The sequence below is a fragment of the Anolis carolinensis genome, chromosome 1, assembly GCF_035594765.1.
Source record: "Anolis carolinensis isolate JA03-04 chromosome 1, rAnoCar3.1.pri, whole genome shotgun sequence".
Taxonomy (NCBI): domain Eukaryota; kingdom Metazoa; phylum Chordata; class Lepidosauria; order Squamata; family Dactyloidae; genus Anolis; species Anolis carolinensis.
Window position 1 is genome coordinate 109,389,534 of NC_085841.1, and position 14,824 is coordinate 109,404,357.

The 14,824-nt window shown below is 40.8% G+C and overlaps 1 protein-coding gene across 6 annotated transcripts in view; it reads right to left on the bottom strand.

Annotated features, from left to right (window-relative positions):
* klhl32 (kelch like family member 32) overlaps positions 1 to 14,824 on the bottom strand; it is a 105,640-nt gene that overhangs the window by 88,764 nt on the left and 2,052 nt on the right. For 3 of the 6 annotated variants that reach the window (XM_008119270.2, XM_008119236.2, XM_008119240.2), the window contains exon 2: positions 14,112 to 14,171. The exons of 1 other annotated variant lie outside the window; for it this stretch is intronic. The gene's annotated coding sequence lies outside the window, so the exon portion shown is untranslated. Of the gene's footprint in view, positions 1 to 9,734; positions 10,667 to 14,111; positions 14,189 to 14,824 lie in introns of those variants that run through there. 2 more of the 6 variants (XM_062969040.1, XM_062969041.1) reach the window with 2 other exon arrangements.

The following is a 14,824-nucleotide window of genomic DNA, read 5'->3' on the forward strand; positions in this document are numbered from 1 at the left end:
GCTGGAGAAAGAAAGCATGTTGGCCACCCCAGGAGTAGAACAACAAGGAGGAGGTGCCAAAAGGAGCAACAGTAGTGGTGGCCGCAGCTCAGGCGGCATGGAGACCAAGGCACCGGCACCCTCTTCTTCCTCTCAATGGCCATCTAACTTTTATAATTTGCACAATTTGTTGATTGAGTTGCAGTAATTACCACTAAAATAGATAGGTTTCTAATTAAGACAAGAAAATCTGTTGCCAAATTTGTATTGAGCCATATGAAGCAGCTATAGAGGAAACCCCCCTCGATGGATTGTCACCTTGACGTGGTGAGGGGGCTTGCGTGTTCCAATGAACCTGAGGGCACAACCACTGAAGTCATGCACTCCCAGGAGGGGCCATAGGGGAGGATCCAGACCAAGAACAATCCGAAGACCCTAAGACCACAACGGCGGAGCAGATGGAGGATAACATGGTACATGTTACAACGGCTGTGAAGGCGGAAGAAGGCTGCAACAGACTGAGAAGCCACTCTTGTTGTGTTAACCACACCACTGCTGGGACCTCACTCTGTGAAGACTGTGTGTTGACCGGCCGTGCACCGACCTCCACACATTAAAAAAAATCACGCACAGGCATCTTCCAAGAAAAATAAAAACAAACCAACAAAAATCCCATGGCGATCAGCGAGTAGCGACAGGGGCAGGACTGTGAAATCTAGAACCCCCACAGTCACAGACTGGCACATGGGCAGTGGATATGGACTCGGTCGTTCTGCTTCAAGGTCTGAGGCAGTTGAGTAGTCTGGCAGCTGTATCCATGACTGAGCAGCCCTTTTCAGGATCTGCTCTGCTCACCCCACATGGGGAAGGGGCTAGAAAAGGTGCCCTAAACATAGTCTGCCTCTTATCCCTGACTGGACTGCCGTGTCCAGAGGGGTCACCACTCTGTGACCAAAAAATTAAAATGAACTTTGGAACATGGAACGTACGGACACTGTTGGATAACACTGACAGCAAACGCCCCGAACGCAGGACTGCTGTCATTGCAAGGGAGCTGAGACACTTTAAGATTGACATAGCAGCCCTTCAGGAGACCCGGAGAGCAGGAGAGGGACAGCTGAAGGAAGAAAAAGGAGGCTACACCTTCTTCTGGAAGGGACTGCCTGAAGAAGAGCGAAGAATACACAGAGTTGGCTTTGCTGTTAGAAATGACCTGGTGAAACACCTGACTGAAACACCCACTGGCATTAACGAACGACTCTCAACCTTCCGAATTAACCTTGCCAAAAACCAACAGGCAACCATCATATGTGCCTATGCACCAACACTAGATGCTAACGAAGACATCAAGGAAAATTTTTATTGTCAGCTGGACACCATCCTATCGGAGATATCTAAGGAGGACAAAATCATCTTCCTGGTGGACTTTAATGCAAGAGTCGGACAGGACTCCGACCTGTGGCCAGGGATCATAGGAAAAGACGGAGTCAGAAACAGAAACTCGAATGGCATCTTGCTTCTCACCAAATGTGGAGAGCACAACCTTGTCATCACCAACACGCTCTTCCGCCAGAAAAACAAGCTCAAGACATCATGGAAGCACCCCTGGTCAAAGCATTGGCACCTCTTGGACTATGTAATTACACGTGCCAGAGACCGCCGCGATGTGCTTCTCACAAGAGCCATGACAGGTGCCAATGACTGCTTGACAGACCACAGGTTAATTGGATCCACAATGGCTATCAAGATCGCCCCTAAACGCAGACTCCGAGGAAGAAAAATAAGGCGCTAAATGAACACCTAAGCCCTTCAAGAGCCCTCCAAACGAGCCCTTCTCCAATCGACACTCAAGGATCACCTACCCACAGAACACCCCAAAAATGTTGAGGAACATTGGAACAAACTGAAGACCTCCATCATCACAGCCTGCGAAGAAACCATTGAATACCAAACTAAGAAACATCAAGACTGGTTTGACGATAACGACAAAGAGATCCAACAGCTAATTGATAACAAAAGGAAAGCCTTCCAAACATGGCAGAGAGACACCAACTATGCTGCTAAGAAAAAGATCTATGGCAGTGCAAAAGCTGAGGTCCAAAGAAGGACCAGAGAACTCAAGAACATTTGGTGGACAAAGAAGGCTGAAGAAGTACAATACTTTGCAGATACCCATGATGCTCAGGGATTTTTCAAAGCCACAAAGATCATTTATGGACCAAGAAACCATGGCATACAGCCTCTACGCTCATCAGATGGAACCAAACTTCTGAAGGATAAAACATCAATTTCACTACGTTGGAAAGAGCACTATCAGAACCTGCTGAATCGCAGCTCCAATGTGGCCGAAGAGGCCCTCTCACAAATCCCGCAACAACAAACCAGGGATGAGCTTGCAGCACTGCCTAGTTTGGAAGAAGTCAGCAATGCCATCAGCCAACAAAAAAACAACAAAGCCAGCGGACCTGATGGGATCCCTGCTGAAATCTTCAAAGAGGGTGGACCTGAGCTGATACAACAACTCCACCAGCTCATTGAAAAGGTGTGGGTGACCGAGAAAATCCCAGCAGACTTCAAGGATGCCAACATCATCACCCTTTTCAAGAAAGGGGATAGAACAGACTGCGGGAACTATCGCGGTATCTCCCTTCTAACCTCCGCTGGGAAAATCCTCGCAAGAATCTTTGCAAACCTCCTTCTTCCTGTCTCAGAAGACACCCTCCCAGAATCCCAGAATGGCTTCTGCCCCTTCAGAGGAACAGTGGACATGATCTTCACTGCATGACAAGAGCACTGCATGCCGCCACTGCGACAACAAGTGTGACAAGGTCATTAGAAAGGTGGAAGGACAACCAAAAGACAATGACAAAGCAAAATGATGCAAGCCCATAAGTAATTGTTCCCACATGAGGCTTACTGATCAAGGTGCAGCTGGTGTTATTTTAGTGCTTCATTTCCCAGGGAAGCCAAACAATCTTCCCAGACACTCTTGTTTTCAACATGTTGGAAAAGTAGCCTTTCAATATCTTCAAAAATCATCTATAAAAATATATCTCTCTGCAAATTCTCAACAGACATCACTTCCCACAAAACTGGATTAACTTATCTGTGTGTCAATGTAAGAACCGTACCTTAATTCTTATCAAAAAATCAACCATCCCCTACTACGAGTAAAGTGGTGAAAGGCGAGAGCTTAACTCATATCAAGGAGGACCTAAAACGAGCATTGATTGGCCTCTGCTTTCGCTGCTGTGGTGTCATTTTTGGTGTTTTTGAATACCTGGGCAGTGAAATGGCAGTGGTGTACGTAGGAATGCGTTCCTACATTTTTTAAAAAATGAACAGCTCAATGTTTATCAAAAGGTACAACATACATACTGTGTTTCCCCGAAAATAAGACAGTGTCTTATATTAATTTTTGCTCCCAAAGATGGGCTAGGTCTTATTTTCAGGGGATGCCTTATTTTTTCATGAAGAAGAATTCACATTTATTATTGAACAAAAAAACGAACATTTATTTTATATTATATAGTAGCTATCATCACAAACCAGCATAACCAGACAAACTGTGAATCCTATCAAGAATTTCTTATTACTACCATTATTTCCATGTACATTTACCAATTCTACATGCTCTTGTGTTCTGTTTGGCAGGCATGCTTCCAAACAAAAACTTTGCTAGGTCTTACTTTCAGGGACGGCCTTATATTTAGCAATTCAGCAAAACCTCTACTAAGTCTTATTTTCAGGGGATGTCTTATTTTCAGGGAAACAGGGTATGTGAAAGGAAATAACCAGATCAGTAAACCTTGTAGAAATAAACAAAAAAGTTTGGCTTTTTTGAGCCCCTTCTACACTGCCATATAGTCCAGATTATCAAAGCAGATAATCCACATTATTTTATTTGAACTGGATTATATGAATCTACACTGCCATATAATCCATTTCAAAGCAGATAATTTGGATTTTATATGGCAGTGTAGGGGCTTTGGAGACCACTGAAAGTTTCTCCCAAAATATTCCAGGGAAGATTTTCCTCTCATTCATCTGCCTCTACTTTTGTTGTGATTTCTATTCTGGTAGCCAAACCTATAGATATATGCTTTTTAACAAACTAGGGACAGCTGGTGGGACTGCTTATCTGTTTTTCCCTTTTCTCTCTGTTTTGCCATTCGTGGATATTTAGCAAATTATTTATCTTCCCTGTTTTGGTAGGCACACATGCAGATATAATCTCATTCTTTCTCAGTTGAGGTTTTGGAAAATTGTTTACCTGTGGGATTTTAGCCCTCCTTTTCTATATTCCAAATGATGCTGTTAAAAAAAAATCAAGCTAGATAAATGTCAATGGGGTGAAAAGGGGATAGGGCTGGAAGGCCGGATATAGCAACCCTTTGCAAACAGTGTATTCTTTGCCAGAGGATTCATTAATGAGGATGCATCTACACTGCAGAATTAATTACTTTTGCCACCACTTTAACTGCCATGGCTGAATGCTATGGAATCATAGATGTCATGGTTTTACAAGGTATTTAGACTCCTCTACCAAAAAGTGCTGGTGCTTTGCCAAATTATAAATCCCAGGATTCCATAGCATTGAGCCATGACAGTAAACGTACATTAATTCTACAGTAAAGATGCGTCCTGATATAGATTGGTGCATGTAAACAGACCAGGTTATCTGCTTTGGGAGAAAGTATTCAAACATGGCACTTCCCAGAGCTACAGCTGTACCCTTCATAGTCCTTCACCATGAACTGCCACTTTATTCTTTTCCCAACTGTATATACTCATGTATAAGTCAACCTCATGTACAGTATAAGTCAAGGACAAGCTTGGGGACCAAGACTGGAGATTTTTATATGACCAGTGGATAAGTCAAGGGTCATTCCATGGAGAGGGAAAAGCCCCAATACCACCTCAGGGAGTTCGCTGCCACTGAGCACCGCCGACATTTCATCACCCAGACATTCAATAAAGCCAGAAGTGGTGCCACAGCAAAGAGAGTAGATCACTGCCTTTTTAACGTTCTCCCGGGTTGGGACTAAACTCTTGCCTTTTGCCACTCTGCACAGAGAAGGGGGCAGATCCTTCTCTATATAAGAGTTAAGGTACAGTACTCACAATGACCAATGACTGTGTTTATCCAGACTTCTTGAGTTGATTTTTTTGACTAAAATTTCTGAATTTATACACGAGTATATAGGATAAGTAGACTTCATCTTAATTACAGCTAGCAAGTTGAAAAATAGAGCCGACACCAATTGTGATGAACTTGAATTATTTTCCCTTATCCAAAAAGCTAGCTGCTTAGGAGATAAGGGGGTCACTCTGCTCCTTAATACTACCGAGTACATGGACCTCATTATCCATTGGGCTGTCACTGTAATCTCATTATCAGACAGACCACCTAGTAATAATATGTTACACTTCAGAGCAGGTGCCAAAATTCTGTCCTAAAAGCAATTTTGTCAGTGCTTTTAAAAACCTCAAAATTTTCAGAGGTAATATCTTCTGGGTCGCACTCTAATGCTTACTATTGATAGTGTCAGCATGACCAGCAATTACTGTCTTAATAAGTCTAGACATTGCCATGTAGGATATTTGATTCCAGCTGCTTTGATCTACCACCCAGCGGTGAGCAAACACTTCCTTGGAAAGGCTAGGCTGACTTGAAAAGCACAGTCCACTCCAGGAAGGACATTATGACCAGATTAAAGCTACAATCCAGCAGGCACAGCACATCCCATGAAACAACAACTACTTGGAGCTATATCGAAGCTGGTTCATTAGGAAATGAAAACACTCCTTATGTATAGGTTGTGTGTGCAAGAGAGAGATGTGATAAAGTGCTATTCTGATTCTGTTCTCCTTTTCGTAAATTTTAGCTTGAATGGTGCTATTCCTTAGTTATAAAGATTATTCTGTTCTCTCAACCCCATTATAGAAAAAAAATTAAAAGTGAATGGAGCTTAGAGAAGAAGAAAAAGTGAAATGATTCTGGCTATAAATGAGAAGATATATTATTTTCAATGCTCAGAAACACTCATCTAATATATAAACAAAACAAGAATTCCCTGAATTTAAGCCATTATGAAAAGTTTAGGTTAAATGTCCTTGCTCCATTGTTGAGCATTAAGAAAAAGCCAGGAGTCTGTCTACATCAATTCCAGATAAAGCAGACTGTGATGGAAAATGTCTCCGACATAATAAAGCCATCAACCTGATCGTAAATGCAAAGACTTCTTTTTTATGAAACTCCAAGCAACTTTACTGCTGTATGGTTATGAATTTCAAAAAGAGGGATTACCGCTAACAAAGACCTTGACAGTGCAGAATGGGCTTCCAAAGTGGAAACAGTGTGAGAATAAAGTAAATAATATTTTATGTTATTATGTTTGCTGCTGAAAAGGTGCTCGAATGTAAGGAGGATAAATATGGCTTTTAAAAAATCTTCCTAGCTTCAAGTAACTCCAGTGAAATTCTTGCCATGAGAACATGTAAACTAAGCTAGATCAGACCAAAGTGCCATAGAGCTGAACCAAAGTGCTGTACAGACATTTCTGGTTACACTAACCATTAGAGGTTTATTAAATACAAACAAACATACATATTATGACTAGCATTGGGTATGCATGCATACTACCCTGTTTCCCCTAAAATAAGACATCCCCAGAAAATAAGACCTAGTAGAGGTTTTGCTGAATTGCTAAATATAAGGCCTCCCCTGAAAGTAAGACCTAGCAAAGTTTTTGTTTGGAAGCATGCCCGCCGAACAGAACACCAGAGCATGCAGGATCGGTAAATATATGTACCATAAAGTGTTGTACATGGAAATATTGGTAGTAACAAGAAATTCTTGATAGGATTCACAGTTTGTCTGGTTATGCTGGTTTATGATGACAACTACTGTACAGTATATAATAAATGTTCATTTTTTTGTTCAACAATAAATGTGGATTCTTCTTCATGGAAAAATAAAACATCCCCTGAAAATAAGACCTAGAGCATCTTTGGGAGCAAAAATTAATATAAGACACTGTCTTATTTTCGGGGAAACACGGTATGTTCTTTATTCATTTGTTTAATCATTTTCCTTTCTTTTTAAGATGTGCAACTTGTACTATTCATGATCTCTTGGGGCCTACGTCTATGTGCTGCTGATCCTGAATCTCCCTTCATTTGGATTCAGAGCACAATAGGCAGTGGCAAATACAGCATTCCATGACTTAAATACATAAACCACAAATGCAGAAGGATATCTCCATAGAAGGACAAGTTATGTCCAGATCTAACAACAAATTTACAAAATGTTTTAAAGCAGGACTCACAGAAACCATTTTTCTATAAATTCCACTTAATTTGTATTTCATGAAAATTTCAACTGATTTTTAAAAAGAAACAAAGCAGCCTTCTCTGCCGAAGAGTGCTGATGTGTCATCAAACTATCCCAGGATTACATAGCATTGAGCCATGGCAGTTAAAATGATATCAAACTGCATTAATTCTACAGTGTAGATGCATTCTGAGAGAGAGATAGAGAGAGAGAGAGAGGGAGAGAGAGGGTTGATAAATACTGTAAAACAATTCTGTTGTGAAAGTACAATTAATGAAATTCCAGCTGCTGACATTTTGACGTGATGAAATGATTACATTTATTTAATACAGTATTTATATTCTGCCCTACTCACCCTGAAGGGGACTCAGGGTGGATCACAGAACATACATATGTGGCAAACATTCAATGCCTTTTATACACTGATAAGACAGACAATTGTACATAGATAGAGGGATATATAGCCTTTTCCCATCTTTGGCATCTTGGAAGTTTGTGCTCCATTCCAGCCACACTTTGGGGGGGGGGGGATGCTGTCGCTCCACCTCCCTGTTGAGAGCTTTGTTCATAAACTTCCTCCTTGGCAGAACTACCACCATTTTTCTGGCATTTCCTTATGGGTGCCTTAAAATACCTCCTACCTTTAAGCGGTACCTATTTATTTACTCATATTTGCTTTTGAACCGCTACATAGGTGGAAGCTGGGCGAAAGGCCAGGAGCTCACCCTGACCCGGGCTTCAAACTGTCAACCTTTCGACTGACAAGATTTACTGCAGCTGGTGGTTTAACCTTCTATGCTGAAGCCCGGCCTGCATTGATAGGAGTCTAATGTCTAGATCAAGGGAAGATACGCAGAATACAAATGAGTGATAATTGGCTTGACAAGAAATACCTGTGAAAGGTATTTATTTATTCCTTTATTGATATCCAACTTTTTTTCCTCTTAAAAAGGCATCTAGCAGTGGATCACAAGCTAAACATGACTTGTAATGTAATATGCCAGCAAAAAAAAAAATCCAATGCGATTCTAGTCTACATTAGTAGCACTAGGTCGAAGGAAATCATATTATTATTTGGTCAGATCTAATCTGAAATAATATTGTGTCTGATTTGGACACTATTCAAGAAGGAGAGGCAGCCTAAAGATGGAAGGGGCCCCAAAGTTGTAAATATTTGAAAGGATATCGTATTGAGGACAATTGGATTCAAACTGCAGAAAAACATTATGGAAAAACCACACAATGGTAAGAGCTGTTCAGCAGTGGAATATGCTGCCTGGGAGTTCGACGAAGTCTCTATATATGCCTTAGCCAGAAGTCTTTGCATGGTATATAGAATAAAATCAGTTCTTTTGTGTACTACCAGATAGTTGTATTATCTAAATTAGATTACATTATAATCATTATAAGAAAGGAAATCAGATGACTCTTTTATTGAAGGATACACAGCACCATGTGTTTACAAAGCATCTGAAAGGAACACCTTCCCGAGAATCTAATCTGGTCGGAAAAGAAGGAGCAAATCAAGATAATCATTGGAAGCTGAATACTTATTGAGATTTCATGCTCATTAACCACATTGAACATCTGTAGGAAGAAAGTGTCAGATTTTAATATATCTGCAACTCTAAGCCTAGCAGACAGAGTCAAAAGACATTCAGCAGCTCTTCATTCAATCTTGTTCAGAGAATTCTTCCAAATTGGCTACCATATTATCTAAAGAATAGCAACTACGTTTTCTATGTAGTACAAGTCCAGGAGTTGGTTCACACACCTTTCTGACCTGCCGGGATCAGACCAACATCAATCTACAGGAAATTTAGAAGCAAAAGTCTCCTATCTTGTGTGGTTCACCTTGAATTGAGACAGCCAGGCAATTCACAGTGAGGCGACCCATTTTAAAAAAAATGTTCCTCAATCCAACAAGTGGGTCAGTTTTCGAGCTGAGTGTTCAGTGAACCACTCATGCATCTATTTCTGCATGTATAGAAAGGTCACCTTGGACTAATTTCATGCCACAATTCTGTTGCTGCAGAATGGATGCACAACAGTTTTCCTACTGACTGACCCTGAGCAGTAATAAAAGATTTAATCAACAGCCTTCAATGATAAATGTATAGCACCTATACTGCTGATATTCTGATGCATTCAATATTATAAGGCAGTCCTGCCTCTGGGTTGTTGTATGTTTTCCGGGCTGTATGGCCATGTTCCAGAAATGGAGTCCTGCCTCCATTCCATAAATCACAGAATCATAAGAGTTGAAAGAGGTCACAAGGACCATCCAACCCCATGCCATTCAGGTACATACAAGCAAAATATCACTGACAGATGTCCATCCTTCCTGTTTACAAACCTCCAAAAAAGGAGACTCCATCATACTCCAAGGCAGAGAATTCAACTGTTGGACAGCTCTTACCATCAGGACGTTCTTCCTAATGTTTAGGTGGGCTTTCTTTTCCTGTAGTTTAAATTCATTTCTCCACATTTAATCCACTGCTCTGTGTCCTAGTTTCTGGAGCCTAAAAATACAACAACCTTGCTCCCTCGATTCATACCATCTTCCTTATGACCACCATGACATCGCTGCAATGTTTGCGACTCTAGCTTTATGACACTTCAGAGTCTGTGGGCAATAGGGGCTGAAAATAGTACAAGATAATATCACATCACATGTTTGGCTTGTTTTTAGTAACACTTTTAGTAAATACAGAAGAACAGGCATCCCATGCACAGGAATGAGGAGACTGTTAAAGATGGTGGATTATTGGCTGAAATCATCCTTTCCCCACTAGTCTATCTTTATGTTGGCTATTAAAGAGAGGAAACTCTTGCTTCACATTAAACATGAACACATGTACTGCTATGCTTTTTGCAGGCTAGTGAAAAATTGCATAGTAACTTTTCCGGTCTTATTTATTAGTCTGAATTACCTTGACATTACAGTCAGAAAGGGGCAAAGGCACAGAGCAACATGAATCATATCAATTCTAATTGAATTATGTAACAGATATCCATAAAATGAGGTGGATGGTTGGGATTTTATATTTTAACTCTATGACTTGTTTCCCATTGCTAACCATAACCAAACTAGTAAACAGATCATCAGGACACGGGTGGCACAATGGGTTAAACCCTTGTGCCAGCAGGACTGCTGACTTGAAGGTTGGGTTGCTGACCTGAAGGTTGTCAGTTTAATCCGGAGAGAGCACAGATGAGCTCTGTCAGCTCCAGCTCCCAATGCAGGGACATGAGAGAAGCCTCCCACAAGGATGGCTTAAAAAATCAAACATCCAGGAGTCCCCTGGGTAACGTCCTTGCAGACGGCCAATTCTGTCACACCAGAAGCGATTTGCAGTTTCTCAAGTCATCCTTGACACACACAAAAGTCAGGACATCTTTGAAAATAGGGTGAGAATAGGCAATGTTTTCCTAAATGCAGCTAATAAATGCTGGATGGAAACAGAATGAGGCTTCAGAAGAAGAGACAGAAGCAGAAAACTGTGCCATAATCAGGCCACAGAACTGTTTTCAGGTGGGAGCTTGAAACTTTTGCCTGCTTGTTTTCCACTCATTTGATTCAAACATCCCTAAACAGGGAGACTTTTACAAAGACTTATTTAGAAATCCTCTCCATGTGTTCAGTGTGGCTAACTCCGAAATAAGTGTGCACACGACAGATAACTCAGCTTTTATTATTCCTGGAAGGACTTAGTAACTTAGCTAAATGATCGATTAGCACACTTCTGATGAATAATGCCTGGGGAGGCTCAACTGCATTGGTGACATGGTGCTCCAATTTTGCTAAATAATTCCAGGGACTGTCAGCACTTCCAGCCTAAGCTTTGGCATCCCTCAAGCCCCTTAGGCCTCGTGTCTTCGGGTCCATGTAAGCAAGCTTAGAATACTTCCTTAGCAATATATTTTTTTTCTTTTAAGTATTTGGAAACATGCCTGCTAAAGTCAGTGAGGTTGCAAGCCTGAACACATATCATAGAAGGGGCCGGGCTGTGGCGCAGGCTGGTGAGCAGCCTGCTGCAATAAATCACTCTGACCATGAGGTCATGAGTTTGAGGCCAGCCCTGGCAGGGTGAGCACCCATCAATTAAAAAAAATAAAAAATAGCCCCTGCTCGTTGCTGACCTAGCAACCCGAAAGATAGTTGCATCTATCAAGTAGGAAATAAGGTACCACTTATAAAGTGGGGAGGCAAATTTAACTAATTTACGACGTTGGAATGAGGAAGTGCCATCACAGTGGATGATGAAGCAGCTGCTCCCCCCTGTGGCCAGAATTGAACATCCTCTCAGGAGAAAGTTAAATTGCCTCTGCGTCTGTCTCTGTCTCGGTTCTATGTGTATATGGGCATTGAATGTTTGCCCTATATGTATATAATGTGATCCGCCCTGAGTCCCCTTCGGGGTGAGAAGGGCGGAGTATAAATACTGTAAATAAATAAATAAATAAACACATATCATAAAAAAGCAAAATCCATATTGGGACCTACTTCTAGGTCAGCGTATACTAGGACCACTGCAAGTATGCAAAATAGGCAGGAATGTGATTAAATACTTCAATGAAAACAATAGCTAATCTTTAACTGAAAAAAAATCATGTTTCTTAGTCCCAGCCATAAAATCAAATTAAATAATAACCAGGATGCCACAACTTAACCTTTTCTAAATTAATAGTATCAAATGGCTACTAAAACCATTCTATATACAAGCCTACTAAGATACACCAAGTTCACTCTGATTAATGTTTACACTATTTGATGAACAGATTAGTTTAGAAAAGGGACAAATAAAGAGAGACATGCACAGAATAAAAAAGGAGATCTGGAGAAAATGTCTCCTTTTTTATCAGTAAAATCCAGAGCCATCACTGAAGCCAAATGGTGGAAAGTTCAGACAGAGAAAAATACTTATTGGCATTACACACAGCTATAAAATTCTCTATGTCATAATGTCATGAAAGCCATCAACCTAGATAGTTTCAAAATGGGATGCATTTTATGATGGATGCTAATTGTGATCATCATCCAATATCAATTTCAGCTGATAGAAGGATGTAGTTGCACTTACATCTGGATTTCCATAGGCCTCTAGCTAGCCACTGTCAAAGTAGAATATGATGCCAGACAAGCCTTTGGTCTGATGCAATAGAACTCTTCTTATATTCTTAATACCAATTCATAAATAATTTAGAAACTCTTTCCAGAACTGTCATGTTCTTTTGGCAGGGATCCTGTGTCCTTTAAAGATGTGAGTTAAGCAAACGGCACATGGTGTAGAAAGTTACGTCTTAACTCAATAGCACATTTCTTGAAACACAGAATCCACGCCAGGAGGGAAAAAGAGGTGCCATCTCTGTGAGGTTTATAGGCCAGACTGTTTGGCTGCTGGCAAGGGAAATGGGATGAGGTTTATTATGTGGACTCCCTTACAAAATTGTAAAGAGATGGTAAGAGCACACATCATGTGGTTTAATTGCTGTTGGGTTGTAGGACATGAAAAGGGTACAAAATAAAGTCATTCACAGCTGGTGTTCTTCCCCAGGGTCAAAAGCTCACATTTATAAACCTGCAAAATCACAAAAAAGAAGGCACTACAAAAGATTTCTAGTCCACCGGGGCTATCTAGCCTAACACACCAATGAAAGCACTTTTGAACTCAGCTGAAACATTTCTGACAAAAGTCTCTGGGTCATTTTTGCATCACCAAGATATGTTGTTTTCCATATCCACTGCCAGATAATAACAAAATCAGCATTGAAAGAGCAGTATATGTGGCGATAGAACATTCTCAGAACAGTCCACCGTCTACACCTAAAAGCATCTTTTTCAATAAACAGTACTGTTAAATGTTAAATTAGATTTACAGCATATTGGGGTCTGTAGAAAAAGTCCATAAATTATGTTATACTTCCATTTTTAGGGCAGAAAGGAAAAAGTAACAAATCTGTATAAAAAAAAGAAACTGAAAAAAGAAAAGCATAAACAATGTGTCTCAGAACACAACCTGAAAGATCAGACGCTGGCCCTTTGCTGAAACCAACAGGTCTGGATAGAATTCCTTACCCATTGCACTGGACAGCCAGAGAGGAAGAAAATTGGACAATAAACAAAGTGGTCTTTAGAAATACAGGACACAAGAAGTTTGTTGTTGTGTTCTTTCAAGGCATTTCAAATTTATGGTAACCCTAGAGAAAACTTATCAAAGGGTTTTCCTGGCACATTTTGTTCAGAGGGGAGCTGCTACTGCCTTCCTCAGGGACTGCGAGGAGAATGTGACTTGCCCAAGGTCACCCAGTTGATGCTTTCCATGTGTGAGCGGGATACAAGCCCAGATTCCCCAGAGTCCCAGCCCAACATTCAAACCAATATACCACTCTGGTTCTCTTTTAAATATTCATAGAAAGTCTGTTTCTCAAACAACATTCTGTTAAATCATGGGGATAAAGCTCACCAGCACAACAAAACATGCTTATCTGCAATACTCCAACAAAAATAACTTATATATCTCTGAAAAATCATACAGAAGAATATAAGAAACTGCCTTATGAACACACCACTAGTCCATCTAGACATGCATTAGCAACTGCTCTCCAGAATTTCAGGCAGGATTCTCTCCTAGGCCTCTTTTACACTGTCCTATATTCCAGGATTTGATCCTACCTTCGGGGTGGTAGTAACCCTATATATCTGGCACAGCAAAAACTTCTTGTTTCCAGACCGAAGGTTAAATCCTATCATTAGTACCAACTACATTCAAGACAATGAATGAATTGGACTTACCTACATGTTGACTTGCCAGTCAGAGATGCCAGGGGTCATGGACAACAGGGTGGCCAAACACTAAAGAGAAGCAGACTCTTTGAGGAAATGTGCAGAAAGGGGAAAAGACGCAATGTCAGCACTGTTCCACTTTTCTCTCGGCCTCAGCTGCCAAGATGTCCCCCTTTCCGCTTCTATTAAAAGCACAGACACTATTTCAATAAGAACTAATGTGATGTAGCCTGGACTATGTCCTCGGAGACCATGGTTTGAATTCCTACCTGTCCATGAATGCTCACTAAGTGAACCTGAACAAGTCACAGTTTCTCAGCCTCAGAGGGAGAGAATGGCAAACCCTCTCTGGTCAAACTTTGCCTAGAAAAGCCTGGAATAGGCTCACCTTCGGGTCAGTGTATGTCAGAAAAGACATGAAGACACACAATAACAATTTCATTTTCTCATTCCATTGGGTGTTAATTATAGAGAAAACTAAAACAATGTACTTCTACAAATATAGGTTGAACATCCCTTATCAGCACAAGATGCTACAAAATCTGAACTTTTCCACAAAAGTATTGGGTGAGGCCCCATCCACACTGCCATATAATCCCATTCAAATCAGATAATCTGGATTTTGCATGGCAGTGTAAAAGAGGCTGGAGTGACACCTTTGCTTTCTAGTGGTTCAATGTACACAAGCTTTATTTTATGCACAACATTATTTAAAATGTGTT